Consider the following 12461-nt stretch of genomic DNA (forward strand, 5'->3'; position numbering starts at 1 on the left):
GCTGCCAATTTGACGTAGAATCCTTCGCTACTGCAGCCCATTGTGAGAACAGGAAAACATGTTCGCCGGCCGAAGAAAGGAAGTGGTTCGAAAAGTGGAAGTCGAACATTTGACAATCGTTCAAGTGGGCTGAATAATTGGGTGATTGAGTGACGCGTCGTGCGTTCAGCGTCGTTTCCCCATCGTCCCATGAGCTCTGTGAATTACGAGCTTCTAGCTCTCCGAAGCGAGCATCTTGCCAAACGGTATGTTTACTGAGTCGAGCTTGTTGTTTCGTTTTGGAGAATTTTCCCGTTTGTGGCAAATCCTTCTCACTTTTCCACCAACACCGTAGGCTAAGACGTACCAGACGAGATGGTAATTCGATGGCGTTCTCAAGCCGTTTCGAAGCGTGGAGTTTCTTTGAAGTGCGTAAGCCACGCCGTGGGGCTGTTATTGTTGTCACGCAATTACTGAATTACGCGGAACTTGATAAAAACATCCCAAAATTGGTGCATGTAAATGGTTGCCGAATTTAAGCTACGGGGAACTGTTGCGGGATTTGTTTACTTCGTGGAATGGCGTTGCGTTCGCATTGTCTGCCCATGCATCCAGGATTGAGGGATCAGAATGCGGCATTTGATAAATATGTTATTGTTGGTTCGCGTTACAGTATTGAGCATTATTTGAATGAGGGACTTATCGTCTGTTTCTTTTTTCATATTTTTATGTTCAAGTTTCCACTTTTCTTCGTCGTTTTGTTCAACCTATCACCTATTTCTTTTCAATTTTGAATTTGATTGTTTTGTTCATTTCTGTAATTCTTATTATACATTATTATACATATTTAAACATAGTTTAAACTTAGTTTGAAAAGTTGCTTTTTTGCTTTCTTTTTATGTTTTTGTTTCATGATCGAAACATTCACAATCCTATCTGGTTTCCATCACACTGTTGAACTAATTTTAGACCGAAAGGTAACAACCCGAAAACTTTCCGGGAAAGATTAGACACTAATTTCCGACATATTTTCTTTCGTTATGTGGATGGAACATTCACCGACGGCAAATCGAACCGTGTAGTCAACATCCAATTAACAACGGAACCGAAGCCCGCTAATGTACGTGAGCAGACCGTGTTTTCCTGGCTATTTCGTTAATCACTGTGCGCCCAACATTAGCGTGCGTGGCACTCAAAATTGTCACCCGAGCAACGACAAACCCGGGGCCAGCATGTGTCATTATCGGATTGATGTTGTTCAATTATCGACCAGTCCAAATTTGATTACCGTCAATCGGGGTGGGCCGGCGGGCTGGGTAGGTCCGATCCGGCGTCCGTTGCGTGCGTCGAGCATTCCTTCGCACTATTTTTCACCAGCACCGCCTGAACCCTAGCCGTTTATTGCCGGCTACAGTGCTACAGGGCTACACTGGGCATGTGTTTCAAACACCAGATTAGCATTAATCTAATTATGAGACTTTCTCCAGTCGGCGCTGGAGTCGGCTCCCGTTTGCAGAGACGTCCAGCCGGAGCATCTCCATTTTGGAAAGCCCCAAGCCTCGAGACACAACGGGGAAGGTCAATGATTTACCGCAACGATGTCGTAAGTCATCAACGGAGCCTGCTTTCGGGAACCGCCCCGCCGGCGAGCCCTTTGTAAGGGGTCGGCCGGCCCGTCGGTAGTGCACCGATGCCGCCGAGGCATTGGCATCTTAATGTCCGGATTCCAGTCGCCCTCGCCCCGAAACGTATGCTAATGCGGCGGCCAGGCCAGGATCGTATCGTAAATTGGAAGGATTTAGTTTCCGCCGGGCCCTGGGCCGTTGACCATCCGGCTGGTCCCATTGTGTGCCGCCCGACAGGGGGACAGGGGGTCCCACGGAAGGGTGTCAAGTTGGGGTGCCTACTGTTACATGATCGGAGAGCTTATTGGGTGACACTTTGGTCCCCGTCGCCACGGGAAAGCTGCAGATGGCATCAGTCGGCATCAACACGTCCACGGTATGGAGGTCTCCACAATCGTTCAAGACTCCAATAGAAATTCTGGCCTTTGGTCTGCCACTCAGGAGCAAACCATACCGAGCCACGGGTCGAGAGTGAAGAACAGCATCGCAGCATCTCATTTGCATACCACGCGTGTCATCAATAAAAAAACAACAGACATGCGAACGTCGCAGCAGCGTTGGACCCTGCGGTGACTTCTTGGGAACTTTCTTGTCCCTTACATTCCAAAGTCAGCGGGCCGCTTGTGCGCAGTATGATGTCATCATGATGGGCTGATGGGTTGGGATGCCTTTTTTTCTTGCGCGAAGTTTATTAAAAAAGGTGTCCGCTCGCCGCGTGAATTGATGACCTGCGACCGGCGCGAGCTTGGCGAATTTAAAGTCGAAGAATTCAGCCATCTAATGACACGCTTCGGCCTATCGATTGTGGAGATTAGCGTGGCGAATGCCCATAATCGTAAATCCTTGCCTGGTGACAGACTTCATCTGAGCATGACTCGGCGTTTGATTGGGAGAAAAAAGTATGAAGGGAAAAATCATTAATAGATGCAAAGCGTGCGGGTTATGTAATTTTGGTCTAACCTCACTTTCTTGGAGAAGCGTTCAGGAAGCTCGCGCGTCCACAGATAACCGGTACTTTGTGGCTAGAGTGTTGTCCACCACCACACACCCGCTAATACGCTTCGGTGGTGCTTTTTTTTATTCTCCTTCCTACTCTCTCTCTCACCTTCGCTCGGTCTGAGGCACGCTACAGGTGCGTAGCCGCGCGTCATGTCGCGCGAATAACGGAATAACGGTCTTCGGCCATCGATTTGTCCGCGTCGAGGTCCAAATGATGTTCGTTTCATCAACGGGGTCGCCCGGCACGTACACGCATCGTGCCGCGGCGAGTGCGAGGTTTTGGGCGCTGAGGACCCTCCTCCGGTCGGCCATCGAGACACGCCAGCTCTTAAGTCCGTGGCCTAAGCGTGGGCCTCGCGTTGATCGCTTGGGATAAAGAGAGGATAGCGAAGCGTTTGGGTTGGGGAGGAGCGGGAGGAGCATTAATATTTATGATACGATAGTGTCCCAGCCCGGAGTTTCGGCGGGCGGCCCGGGTGGCCACCTATCAGCATCCCCGCGGGCATGGCCGCGCGAACGCTTCGGGCCGTTCCGGTGCCGAGAGTCGAAGAATGCTCTAGGTTCTCGAATACAGGTTTCTCCTCGCTTTGGGTTGGAATTTTTGCCCAACGATGGGCCCTCTTTTCGGGCTCTCCTAAGGTCAAGGACCCTGAACGGGTTCAGCCCTGGCTCTCGGGCTCGGGTAAGCTCGTTGTCAGTTCGTTTTGTATCAGTTTGCTTGATTCGCAGCTAATGATGGCTTAAAGATTCGATCACCTTCTGACAGGTCGTTCTCGTGGTAGAGTCCGCGAAACAACGCGTGTTTTTCGCTCGTTCTCGTGAGGGACCCATCAATGTTTAATGTCCAGAAATGAATGATGGATCGGTTTCCTGTTTATCGCCCGCTGGACGTGTTGCCAGATTAGGCACGAATGAGGTTCCTTTTTGGCCGGACCAATTTGACCTGGAGTTCGGGAGTTCACGAAAATAGCAAGTCCATTTTGGGTGGGTTTCATTTCCAACCTAACCTTTACTAGACAACTTCATCTTGGCAAATAGATTATTACGGAGCGGACATGAAGTTGCATCTGTGCGCTCCCTGCGAAGAGACATTTCTTGCCAAGGCGCCCAGGGGTTAAGTTGCCCGGTCTTTTTGGGTCAATTGTATGCAGGATTCCTGCACGTCCGTTCCAGCGCTAGAGAGGTTTCACTGGAACGAAGGCGCCCGCCTGTCGCCCGTGGTCTTCGCATGATGACCCATTTTTTATTTCCATTCTTCGGAACGGTTTTTATGCCGCTCTTTGTATCGTGTCCCATAATGCCGGACCAGGAATGGAATGCGATGGGACAGGGCTGCTGACAGATGTTTGGTTTTGTGGGGACGAAGGAGAAATTCTCACGCGGAACGAACGAATTGACATAAATCTGGGCGAAGTGAACCAGAAATTGTAAGTCATGCCTTCAACAAAGGTCATAAAATGCGAACTACTCATTTTAAAGGGACATGCATAACGTTCTCATAATACTATCTAGCCAAAAAAAATCATTTATCAGGAAGTACTGCAACCAACAAATAGCATACTTTACGAGCCATTAATTCGTAGCAGGCCCACAACTCTTGCGACTTGATGATTGATACATTACGAGCGAATTTTACGGCTCTCCGGCTGTCATGCCTCCTTACGCCTTATTTGCATGCTCTGAGCGGCACACCAGGAAGCACAGTAGCACAAGGTTCCATAAAATTCGCTAACGAACTGCGAACTAATCGGCCGGCAGGGATCAATCTCCCGGCGCAACAAGTGTATCGCCCAGGTGCGCCGTGCAATCGACCACCGATCGCGGTTACGCATCTACCGTGGAGATTAAGAACCGATTAGCGCAAATGTGGATCATTTCCGGCAGCTGTCAAGAAACTGGTGAACGTTGCTACTCACCGATTGACGGCCCACAGGATCAGTGGTTGGCCGGCCTTCCGACACGGCTCCATGTCCTCTAGAAGCATTAAAAGGCCTCCCTGTGCTGTGCGTGTGGCCTCGTATCTCAAGCGCAAGATCTGCTGGTCGATCGTGCCCGGGAATGCCTACCGGTCGCGTCATAAATCCGTATCGTTCCTAATTGGATTGCGCCGTTCAAAAAACGATCGCACGTGAAACGATCGGTGACCATGGCCCTTGCACTAGCCTCGGAAGGTGTTGAAGCGATCTCAAATCACGGATCTCTTGAAGGCTCCTTCTCAACTATGCCTTTTCGGGGTTCCCCGTTGCGGTGGGTCCGTTAAATTAGTGTCGATAGCGCATTGCATGGTGCCCAAAAAACAAGGTCATTGGAGACGAGTTCGAAAAAGTGGCATCGAATCAAAAACATGCCGGAGACCCCGTTTGGCGCGATGCGATTGCATCGACGCCGCAGTGCCGCGTGACGTCAACAGCAACCACAGGCGCATTTCGGTAATCAATTAAAGCCGCGCCATTCTCGCTCCACTCCACCGAAACATCCACCCTCTGATTGCAAGTGGCGGGAGGCCACAGAATCAAGGCTGTCTGCAGGCATCGGGAAATCTGCAATCGCGCGCACAGTTTATGCATTTGTTTTGATCATTATTGTGGCGCGGGTGGACCGCCAATGGACCAGCCTCCAAGTCCACCCAAGCTCGTCGCCGGGAGTTTTCCGGCCAGCGACGCGAAAACCCAACGCGGACACCACAATCAAATTATCTGTCATTTCGAATTCAATCAAACGTGCTGTCATTCTCTCGAGCTCTCCGGCGTCTGTATTGGGTGTTGGTGTGTGTGCTGCAGAGGCCCTGCTCAATGACGCAGACGGCTGTCACGGAGACTGGGAACTTCCTGAAAATACCGTTGTGGGTCCGTTGTGGGGAATTTTATGTTCATCAGATAATTTAGCATGGAAACGGAACTTGGCGCTTAGGTTGGGTGCCTTTAATGGGCTACAAGCTGGAGGTTGGAATCTCGAGCATAGTTCTCTGTTGAGGTCACATCATGGAACCTATAGGCTCAGCATGCAAAACGGCATAAAATCCGCTTTAAGAGGGACCCTCAAAATGGCGAATCTTCCCAAAAACCGTACCGCAACAAAGTACGACAGCGTCGTGCGAAAAAAATGGCAAAAGAAATGGAATTAACTCTTTACTAGCGTTTACTTTGCGAAAACGTCGCCACTTCGCTGCGTACCGACTTCAACTTCAATCTGGACGACGTCATCTCGACTCGCGCTCCGTCCGAGATCTCCATCCGTCGTCGTCGTCGTGAGTGAGCTGAGGGTAGTAATAAACCCGTTTACTGCCCCGACGGTTACCACCAGCGCTTTAAAGGAGTGGCCGAGCAGCACTGGGGCCGGTAGATTTTGGGCGACGACGGCGAAGTTTCGCGCACGAATCGCACCGGCACGGCTCGCCGCGACCATAAACGCCGCATGGCCCCGTGCATAAATCGTCGTCGAACTTCGAGGCCACTTGTGAGCAGTCGCCGCGTCGAAGTAGTCGAAGGTATTTTTGGTTCAAGCATTCTTTATTTCGTGTTTCTTCCTCTGCCGAAAGCTCCGCTCAACTCCGGCCCGACACTAGCCGGCGGGCATAGAAGCATACGTGTGGCTTTTTTTTGGAGTTTCCGCCGCGATTTTTCAGCGGACCCATAAGCGGACCGAACTCGCGGAGGTGCCGCGGTGTGGCTTTTTTGCACAACCTTTTGACCGACCCTTAGGCTGTGAGCTTAGTCCGCATGGCGGACCGGACCTGTATGGCCGAAAAGCGTTATATGAGACCGGCGAGGGCTTTTATCAAGTTTATGTTCACGCTCGTGAAATACGGCCACGTGATTGTTGAGCAGTTCGCTTCTGGCGATCTGGAGTGGAGCGATCGAAACTTGGACCACGGACGATCCTGGCACAGGCAGTTTCACTCACGACGTGTGAACAGGTTGAGTGTATTTCTGCGTCGCCGAGTTGGTATATGACGTTCGGTTCAATCGTTTCCGCTTTCAACAATAACATTTAGCAAAAGTAAGAAAATAAGTTAACCGATTCGGCCAATTAAAGTGTAAACTAACCACGGACAGTAAAGCGGTTGAAGCGATGTATTAAAAATAGAAAGGAATTGAAAAGTGAACAGAAACAAAGAACCAAAAGTGAGTCTTGAAACACAAACCAAATCAGCATCAGCAATCTTTAACGACACAACAAATAACCCCGAGCACAAGCGGATCCACGCCAATCACCGTAAACAATTTTAAAAAGCTTTAAAACATTATCTTCACGGACCACGGAACATGAAAACAGCATTCCCCGCCAGGGGTTACCGGCCTCGCGTTAGCTTAAAGCATAATCAGAAACAAATTAACACAAATTAATTCCATATCGCAGCCGGCAAGAACCGATCGGTCGGCCACCCCGCGGATGGGTCCTATTGGTTTTCTGCTGCGCCGTTGCGAGTGTGTGTGGCGGGTGGCGTCCGTAAACGATATTCTTTACGGTCGGTCCGCCGTCACAGTCGCCCTGCTTTCTCCGGCGCACGCTGGCCTGTGGCGAACGTCTTCCCGGTGGCAATCCTTTCGACGCGCTTCGTTCTGGTGCTGCATGCACAGAATTTCAAACAGAGATTATGCTAACTATCCACGTGGGGAGAGGGAATCCACTGAACGGGCGTTTAACATTAAGCCGTGTGTGTCCCGGTGTGGAGCCTCGAAGCAAATCGATCGCGCTAGAGAGAGGTCATTTGGGTCGGTTCGAAACAAATTGGCTATCTTATCGGCTTAAGGAGGCTGCGATCGGTGGCTCCCCTTGGACGCCTTGGACGCACAGTTCGGGGGCCCTTTCTTCGGTACACCTGAGACAGGGGGCAAGACCGAAAACGAAACATCAATAAATTTGCATATATTATTGGAAATGTACATTCCAGGCATTTGGCGGGCGCACCGACCGAAGCTGGCGCCTTCGCAAGTCTTTCGCCGGGTGACGTTTGGTTAGACGGCGCGACGAACCGTGACAGCCCTAATCAACAGTCGTGCAACGAGTCAGGTGTGTTTACGACCGACCGCCCAAGATAAGACTCCCCGGACACTCGCGCGCCTTCGTGTGTGTCGTGCCGGGCGAGGAAAGTTAAAATATACACTCCGCAAACAGAATGAACTTTCACCACGGGCCACGAAAACAAATGAGCATCGTGAACTTGTCAATTGCTGCCGCCACTCGTGGCTCGGTGCACGTGGCCAGGGGGTTTCTTGAGCCGGCAGCCCCTTTGGAGATGGTCCCAGCGGCCCCTTGACGGACGTTAACTTCCCGCGGCTGTTGGCGACTCTATCTAATTACGTCAGTGGATTTGCTGGGACGGGATGTACCGCAGCCGGTTGGCCGGTGCTGTACGGCAGGTCTGGAGGCCGGACCGGACCGGAGCGAACTGATTGGTAATAGCGGACCGGACCTGTCTCCCAGACGACGAGGTGAAGATGAGTTAATTGTTTCCTGACTACTGGGACCTAGTGGTCTGGATGGGCTGACCTTCCGTCCGCGTTGACTTAGGGTCAAACGTTTAGCTAACCTAACAGCCTCCGCCGGAGAGTGGTTAATGATTCGCCCTTGAGTCACAGAAGCGCCGGAAGAGAGCCATGACAGGAGAAATTATCTCCCTGACATGGTTAGCCGGCCCAGCGGTAAACATCGTCGGACAGCGCGGGCTTCCACAAGTACATTAATTTAAGTTCCTCTGGAACCTTACAAAGTATTCAAATCAAATCAGCTCTTCACATCTCCTGGCTCGGGGATGCAGCAGACTGATTGGAAATCCTGTAACTGTCACCGGAGGCGGCTAGTACAACGAGAGTTGACACTGCGTGGCGCCGCCATTCTTGTTACCGCTTGCTCGGGCAATGGGCTCCACTGGTGCAGCAAAGCCCAGCGAACACAGTAGCATTCAGTTGCAAAGTTCAACATATGCCATGTCCATGCTGCGGTGCCACCGCAGTCCGCAGGTGAATGTTCAACACTTTCCGCTCGCCACCAGAAGCCGAATGTTGTGTGGGAAAAAGGGAAAGTATGTACGACTGGCTGGCTCGCTGGCTGCCTGGCAGCAAACTAATCGCCGATAAAATTCACCCCATTGGCCCCCATTGGAATGGCGGGAGAGAGAGCTGACAGCATTTTCATTACCGTGGACACGTTGGGACAAAATTCCCGCATTGTTCGCGCGGCGTGGAAAATCCGATCGAAGAGCTATCGAGTCCCGCGTAGCCAAATGGTCGAAAAGAGAAAAACTCAAACCAGAAAAAAACAGAGGGAAAAGAGGATGTCGTAAGCCATATCGACATGTCTGTCTCTTGCGCAGTGCGACATACGCGACGGCGACTTGTTTTCGATAATTAGAAGTGAAATGATGTAAAACTTCAAATTGTGCGGTGTGAAAGTTTTAACGGCCCCAGGCAACGGCAAGAGATGCGCCCAATTGTTTGCGCCTGGCCCAACTCTCCAGTACCTTCGCCGGGATGCGCGGTTTTGTGGGACGGAAAGTTTTGTCATAATTTAGAAATCGATATCAACAGTCGGTTGCTAAAAACTAATTGGAACATGACGATAATTGAACGACGGCGGTATCGTCCCGGTGTGTGTTCGACCCGAGCACACTTGGCTGACGCTAAACTTTCCAGTTTATCAAGATTATGTGAATTAGGGGATGCTGGGTACGCCAAAAACTTCTGATTAGGTTCCGTTGATTAAGCGGTTTGGGGTGTTTGGCGAAACTGCTGACAGCCCAACAGGGAGCTGCCGTTTGCTGTATGTTAACGTTTTGTTTTCTCCTTGCAGGTGAGTTCTACTATTCTGGTGCCAGGATGGGCCACACTATCCTGCGCCCGAGGAATGATGGTGGCTGGCACGAAGCCGGGCTTAGTGGATGTGAAAAGTTAGTAAGTAAATTTTAAACTTTCGTCCGTTCATCAAAACCCGGTGGCCATTTTTGGGGGAATCGTTCCGGTTGATCTAGCAACCGTCGTTGCAGTAAACTGGTTGTTTGCAAAAGTTTTCGCCATTGTGTCTATTGTTGTTGTTGCGGTGCAAAAAGTTGCTAACAGCTTGGCGTCGGCACCCGACAATCGTTTATCCGGTCGGTCAATAGTGGAAACTTTTCGAACCCGAAGGCTCCGGTATGGTAGAGTAGGGAAAGAGCGTGTTTTGCGGGTTTCACGTATCCTCAGCGATCGGCTGCAGCCATGGTAATGCATAAATGGACACGTCGAATCGACACCCCAAATGGGTGCACGGGCGAAATTTGAGTCGCTAGGGAGCCGCTAGCGAGAATGCTCTTTTCGATCGATAAAAAATTGTCCGACAAACACCGAATTTGGCACTTTTCGGTGCTCCACAATGATAATGGATTTGAAAAGTGGGGAAAATCGAAACCATCAGCAGTTTGGTGTGTGGGCGGTAAAGGCTATTGGCCAAACGTGGTAAGTGGTACGGGGTGGATATGCATCGGCTCAAGCATCGGCGGCGGAGCATAGAAATGCGAACGTTTTATTTCATACTCACATCAGCTTAACAGCTAGGTAAACGGATTGATTGTGTTCATTAGTTGGTTTTTGAATTTAGTTTACTCAAATCAGTTGTTTTACAATCGTTGTTTCAAGAGTTCCTTGTGAGGTTCGTTGGTCATTAAATATGTTAGAACAATCAAATTACAAAGGTTCAGGAGCTTAACTAACCCGTGAGTTGATAAACATTATAATGTTCAGTACGCTTTCTTCCTATTAGACATCTCTGCCTGATTAACGAGAAGTGTCAATGCTTTGATGTCTCCCAACATTGCTACATTATGCATCATCAGCGAACACACAGCGGCCAGCCGCCTCAATTCGGTCGGGCCAAATCCTCAAAGCGTTCCATTCCATTTCAAGTGCTGTCAACCGTATGTTAGCAACCGCCCGGGTTAGTTATATAATTTGCAAATTTAATGCAAAACACTACTGGGCCTCCGGACTCCTTCCCATCGATAAGCACCAGCACTTCAATCGAACCGTCAATTCGGATGCCTTCGCGAGAAGTGGCCCGGCCCGCCCGGCCTTTCTTGGTGCCTCGGTGAGTGAAGTAATTGAGCCCCGGCAGGCCGGCCGGCCAATCTTCGGTGCGATCAGGTGAAATGGACAAACGCGGCGTGGTTTCGCGGCGATGTCCGGCGAGGCGTCGGGTGCTTCTGTTTCGCGGAGGTGAAGTATGTCGGCTCGAACTTTCCAATTGATCTTCGGTTTCGGTGCGCATTGCGTATAAATTGCGAACCCGGCGACCGGTCTTTGAGGTGGCTTTCTTGTGCTCAACTCATGTGTGCTGCCCGTGGAGCCTTTTCTGGCTCAATGGCGCCGTCGAGCAGATGCCGGGATGTTGTTCGCTCAACTTACCAGCGCTCGGGTCATATTTGGCTCGGGCCTATGATTGGAATGTGGTGCGTGGTGGTGGTGCTTCGAATGTCTCATTTATCAAGGACCAAATGAGCCGTGAAAAATCATCGTCCTAAGGCCGACACACGGCGGTGTCAGTGGGCGAGCGAATCATCATTTTGTGCTTCGTTTGTGAATCGCAAATCGATGCAAATGCGAAATGGGGGGATGGCCGACACCTAGAAGCCTTCGTAGAAGCGCCACATCAGTAGGTCAGCCACAGCGTTCGTTCAATCAGTTCGTTTTCGAACTCGACCCAAATTCTGCCGTTGCGATGGCGGAATAAACAGCTCCCGGCACCCGGAGGGAAAATGTAGATCGGAGCAAGAAAACAGTACGCCGCCGTTTCGGGGGTGACAGCAATTGTTGTGCCACCGGAGCATGACCGAAACGGGACTCGATTTGGTTGCGGGCCCCCAAGCGGGGGCCTTATGCTTCCTGACTTTCTTCCGCTGTCCCGCGCGTGGGTGTTATGTCACACAGTGGCCGTTGTTGGATCGCGGCCGAAAACGATCAGTTAAGCCTACGAGCCCGCGGTGACGCCGAAGCGGTAGCTAATCAATCGCTGACGGGTCGGGTTTCTTTTCAGCTGACTGTTATGCTTTTCTATTTACGGGACGGCGCGGTTGCATAGCCACATCAGCGAGCGGCCCGTCGTTCGGTCGTGTCGTTAGGTGATGTCTCTTTTTGCCGAGCCGGTTTTCGGAGGGTTTCGATTTTGCCCTTTTTTCGTTGGCCCGTTCCGTTCGCTCGGTTTAGGTTCTACTGCGTCGTTTCGTAGTTCCCGAGTTAAGGTATTTTTATTTCGAAAAGTTTCATTTATTAGGCATTTTAGAGTCTTTATTTAGTACACAACACATTGCTCTTGTTTTAGAGCAGCAATGACTTTTGGACAAAATAGTGAATAATTTGTACCTAATTGTTTCCAGCCTTTTCGATAAAAAAACCCATAGGACACTTTTCTCAGGACCAAATAGAAAATACGTGCTCGGCCTGGAGAGATCTTACGGTGATGGTCCTTCTCTGCACGAGACACGGCAACAATCAATCCACGTAGGGAGTCCGACACGAGCAACCACCATGAAGTTTTTTTTTTGCCCTCCCAATCAGTCCTAAACGTCCAGAGCCGGAGTCTAATTTTTTCGGCTTGTCTACAACAACCTCCGGCCGAGCAGCGTTGCGTCTAGCGCAACTGCAGGTGAAGGAATCACGATTCACGTGGAACCAATCAATCAGACGGATTTTGCAAATGGTTGACTAAGCAACGTCACGCAGCAGGACCGGTGACTGGGTCGAATAAATGACCGAGCCGCCTATGGCGTGTGCGGCCAACCACATTCGGGGCGCCGTTTCGGGCTTTGGCGGTTGAACCGAGAACCATGTTGCTTCGGGACTCGACTCGACTTAATTGACCGGGAGACTGGGAGATCAGCGTCGGTGT

The sequence above is a fragment of the Anopheles cruzii genome, chromosome 3 (genome assembly GCF_943734635.1).
Source record: "Anopheles cruzii chromosome 3, idAnoCruzAS_RS32_06, whole genome shotgun sequence".
In the NCBI taxonomy this organism is placed as follows: Eukaryota; Metazoa; Arthropoda; class Insecta; order Diptera; family Culicidae; genus Anopheles; species Anopheles cruzii.